A 5715-nucleotide genomic window follows, 5' to 3' on the forward strand; every position below is an offset into this window, starting at 1 on the left:
AGTTCTACCCTATCTTTTGTTTCATTTCTTCTGAACAATCACAAAAACTTTTTTGATTATGGGTCTACTACCAGAAATTCAATGCGTAATCTCAGCATTCAATGTGTATTCCTGAATAATCTCATTTTTCAATTATTCAACCATTTCATTTTACCAAGTTCAACGTTAGCCAGATTAGTCAACATTTATATGTTTCGATGCAACAACAAGATGTTATTTGTAACAAGTAGTTTTATTGGTTGGTTAATTGGTTACATTTTCTTCATGAAATGGGTTGGATTGGTATTATTCTGGATACGGCAAAATCATTCTATTCGATCTAAATCTAATAGGTACCTTGCTAAATCTAATAGGTACCTTGTGTCAGAATTGAGAAATTCTATGGCTCGAATTTTTAGTATTCTCTTATTTATCACCTGTGTCTACTATTTAGGCAGAATGCCGTCGCCTATTGTCACTAAGAAACTGAAAGAAACCTCAGAAAAGGAAGAAAGGGGAGAAAGTGAGGAAGAAAGCGATGTAGAAAGTGAGGAAGAAAGCGATGTAGAAACAACTTCCGAAAGGAAGGAGACTAAACAGGAACAAGAGGGATCCACCGAAAAAGACCCTTCCCTTTATTCGGAAGAAAAGGAGGATCCGGACAAAATAGATGAAACGGAAGAGATCCGAGTGAATGGAAAGGAAAAAACAAAGCATGAATTCCACTTTCACTTTAAAGACACATGCGATAAAGATAGCCCAGTTTACGAAGATTCTTATCTTGATACCTATCAAGATAATTGGGAATTGGGAAGACTTGAAGAAGAGAAAAATGAAAAGACTTTTTTCTGCTTTGACTTTGAAAAACCTATTGTAACTTTTCTTTTCGATTATAAGCGGTGGAATCGTCCATTGCGATATATAAAAAATAATCGATTTGAAAATAGTGTACAAAATGAAATGTCACAATATTTTTTTTATACGTGTTCAAGTGATGGAAAACAAATAATATCTTTTACATATCCGCCTAGTTTATCAACTTTTTCGGAAATGAATAGAACGCAAAATGTCTTTGTACATGACAGAAAAATTTTCCCATGAAGACCTATATGATTATTGGGTTTCTACCAATGAGCAAAAAAAATACAACTTGAGCAATGAATTGATAAGTCGAATAAAAACTCTAGAAGAAGAAGAAGAAGAAGAAGAAGAAGAAAGGATATCTCTTGCTCTAGATATACTTGAAAAAAGGACCAGATTATGCAACGATGAGAATGAGCAAGAATACTTGCCAAAAGCGTATGATCCTTTTTTGAGCGGACCGTATCGTGGAACAATAAGAACAATAAAAAATTCTATTCACATACAATCATGAATGATTTAATTACTTCTACAAATGATTTAATTACTTCTACAAATGATTTAATTACTTCTACAGAAGAAGAAGATGTAGATTCCATAGAAACGTTTTGGATAAATAAGATTCATGGGCTCTTTCCTATTTCTAAAAATTCTCGAGAATTTGAACATGAAAAGAATCCGCTTGATGAGAAATCATCATTTAATTATATTGTTAATTTCTTAACGTCAATCGATGAATCTTCTTTATTTTTATTGGAAGAAGAAAGAAGAATTAATTCAGAAAGTAAAGCAAAATCCTTGAGATTTGTATTCGACATAATTACAACCAATCCAAATGATCAAACAACAACTGAAAAAAAATCCATTGGAATAGAAGAAAAAAAATCCATTGGAATAGAAGAAAAAAAATCCATTGGAATAGAAGAAATCAGTAAAAAGGTTCCTCGATGGTCATACAAATTGACCGATGAATTAGAAGGACTGGATCAAGAAAATGGAGAAGAACAGAAGGAAGATTATGAAATTTGTTCAAGAAAAGCGAAACGGGTGGTGATCTATACTGATAAAAATCTGGATACCGATACTGATAATATTGATCAAGCAGAAGCAGAAGCAGAAGCAGAAGCAGAAGCAGAAGAGGTGGCTTTGATACGTTATTCGCAACAACCAGATTTTAATCGGGGTATAATCCAAGGATCCATGCGTGCTCAAAGACGTAAAACAGTTATTTGGGAAATATTTCAAACAAATGTTCATTCCCCGCTTTTTTTGGATCGAATAGACAAAGTCTTTTTTTTTCTTTTTTTGATAGATATAGATATCGAATAATTAATCTTATTTTTAGGAATTCCGTGGGGGGAAACCCAGAATCCGAAACTTCCGACTTTGAGGAGGAAGAGGAAGAGACAAACACTGGGAAAAAAAAAGACGAGGAGAAAAAAAAAAAAGAGGAAGATGAACGGATAACAATATCAGAAATTTGGGATAGCATTATATTTGCTCAAGCAATAAGAGGTTTGATGCTGATAACCCAATCTTTTTTTAGAAAAAACATTGTATTGCCTTCATTGATAATAGCTAAAAATATTGGACGTATGTTATTATTCCAATTCCCCGAGTGGTATGAGGATTTGAAGGAATGGAATAGAGAAATACATGTTAAATGCACCTATAATGGTGTTCCATTATCAGAAACAGAATTTCCCCAAGATTGGTTAACAGATGGTATCAGATAAAGATTTTATTTCCTTTTCGTTTAAAACCTTGGCGAAGATCTAAAATACGATCTCATCATGGAGATCCAATGAAAAAAAAAGGAAAAAAAGAAAATTTTTGTTTTTTAACAGTTTGGGGAATGAACGGACTCCTTTTGGTTCTCCCCGAAAGCAACCTTCTTTTTTGAACCCATATATAAGGAACTCAAAAAAAAAATTAGAAAAGTAAAAAAGAACTCTCTAAAAGTTTCAAAAGAAAAAAAAAGATGGGTCATCAAAATAGTTCTAGTTCTAAAACGAGTTCTAAAACGAGTTCTAAAACGAATAGTTCTAGTTCTAAAACGAATAGTTCTAGTTCTAAAACGAACAGTTCTAGTTCTAAACGAATAATGAAGAAACTTGAAAAAGTGAACCAAATTTCTTTATTTGAATTGAGGAAGGGAAAAGTACATGAACCAAATGAAATGCAAAAGATTCAAAAAAAAATAATCAGATTATTCACGAATCGACCATTCAAATTCGATCTATGAATTGGACAAATTATTTACTCATAGAAAAAAAAATGAAAGATCTTGCTGATAAGACAATCACAATAAGGAATCAAATAGAAGGAATCACAAAAGACAAGAAGAAAATAGTTCTAGCCTATCATGATAAAAGACCGGAATTACAAAAACATATTTGGCAGATACTTCAAAGAAAAAATACCGATTAATACGCAAATCACATTATTTTATGAAATCTTTCATTGAAAAAATATACATAGATATCTTGCAATGTATGGTTACCATTTCTAAGGTTAATGCACAACTTTTAAAAAAACAATTATCAATGAATCCATTTACAACGATGAAAGAAATCAAGAAGGAATTGATGAAACAGATCAGATACAATGAACTTTATTTCGACTATAAAAAGTCCTTTTCTAATCCTAATATTAGAAATGATTTAAACACTTATCACGACTTATCTTCCTTGTCCCAAGCATATGTATTTTACAAATTGTCACAACCCAATTATTTAACAACCATCACCTGAGATCTGTACTTCAATATCACGATCACGGGACCTATCCTTTTATTAAAGACAAGATAAAGTATTATTGTATGACACGAGGAATATTTGATTCCAAATCAAGGTTTGATTCCAAATCAAGGCATAAGAAAATTAATAAGTCTGGAATGAATAAATGGAAAAACTGGTTAAAGGGTCATTATCAATATAATTTTTCTCGGAGCAAATGGTCTCGATTAGTACCGAAAAAATGGCGAAATAGAGTCAATCAACGTTGTACTATTCAAAATAAAGAATCAATGAAATTGTATTCATATAAAAAAGAAAAAGACCGATTAATTCATTACATGAATGAAAATTTTTGTGCAGTGGATTTATCGATGAGTCAAAAAGAAAATTTAAAAAACACTACAGATATGATCTTTTATCACATGAATATATAAATTATGGGGATAGTAAGGACTCATACACACTGAAACCCGAATCGTTTTATGTATTGCTAAATATGACTATTGATGATTACCTAAAAAAAGGATATTTTATTGATACCCATAAAAATCTGGATAGAAAATATTTGGATTATAGAATTCTTCATTTTTGCCTTAGAAACAATAGTGATATTGAGAACAATAGTGATATTGAGAACAATAGTGATATTGAGAACAATAGTGATATTGAGGACTGGACCGATATGTATATCGGTACCGAAATTTATAAAAATACTAATAAAAATACTAAGACTAAGACTCATCAAAAAAAAATTTTTGATTGGATGGGAATGAATCGAAATTATTCTACCATATCAAATCTAGAACCTTGGTTCTTCCAGAATTTGTGTTACCTTTTGATGCATATAAGATTAAACCGTGGATCATACCAATCAAATTACTTCTTTCTAATATTTATTATGAAAATGATATTAGTCAAAATCAAAATGAAAAAAATATTAGTCAAAATCAAAATGAAAAAATATTAGTCAAAATCAAATAAAAAAAATATTAGTCAAAATCAAAATAAAAAAAATATTAGTCAAAATCAAAATAAAAAAAATATTAGTCAAAATCAAAATAAAAAAAATATTAGTCAAAATCAAAATAAAAAAAATATTAGTCAAAATCAAAATAAAAAAAATATTAGTCAAAATCAAAATAAAAAAAATATTAGTCAAAATCAAAACATCAAAGATTCCGTTAAAATAGAATTTCAAAATTCCAACCAAGAAAAAGAGGGTCAATCAAATCTTGTATCAGATCCACAAAAACAAAACCAAAAGGAATATCTTGAAGAGGATTGCACGAGATCAAACATTAAAAAAGGTAAAAAAAAAAAAAACAATCCAGAAAAATAAGGAAGGAGAACTAGATTTGTTCCTGAAAAAATATTTTATTTTTCAATTAAGATGGATGACCCCTTGAATCAAAAAATTATTAATAATGTTAGGATATATTGTCTCCTACTTAGATTGATAAATCCAAGGGAAATTGCTATATCCTCGATTCAAAGAGGAGAGATGCATCTGGATGTAATGCTGATTCAGAAAGATCTAGCTCTTACAGAATTAATAAAAAGGGGAATATTAATTATCGAACCAATTCGTCTATCTTTAAGAAGGGATGGAAAATTCATTATATATCAAACCATAAGTATTTCATTGATCGATAAGAGTAAACACCAAATTAATAGAAAATACATAAAGAAAAGATATGTTGATAAGAATAATTTGAAAAATCCACTGGACGACATGGCAATATATTTGTGAATGGGGATCAAGATCATTATAATTTCTTTGTTCCTGAAAATATTCTATCTCCTAGACGTCGTAGAGAATTGAGAATTCTAATTTGTTTCAACTCTCATAATCGGGATATTGTGAATAGAAATCCAGTATTTTGCAACGAAAACAACATAAGAAACTCTGAACAATTTTTGAATGAGGACAAACGTCTTAATACGGATTTAAATAAATTAATTAAATGCAAATTGTTTCTTTGGCCCAATTACCGATTAGAAGATTTAGCTTGTATGAATCGCTATTGGTTTGATACCAATAATGGTAGTCGTTTCAGTATGTCAAGGATACGTATGTATCCACGATTCAGAATTATTTAATAGTATATTTTCCTATATATCACATGCCGTTTTCAGT

This window comes from Musa acuminata, unplaced genomic scaffold (assembly GCF_036884655.1).
Source record: "Musa acuminata AAA Group cultivar baxijiao unplaced genomic scaffold, Cavendish_Baxijiao_AAA HiC_scaffold_568, whole genome shotgun sequence".
NCBI lineage: Eukaryota > Viridiplantae > Streptophyta > Magnoliopsida > Zingiberales > Musaceae > Musa > Musa acuminata.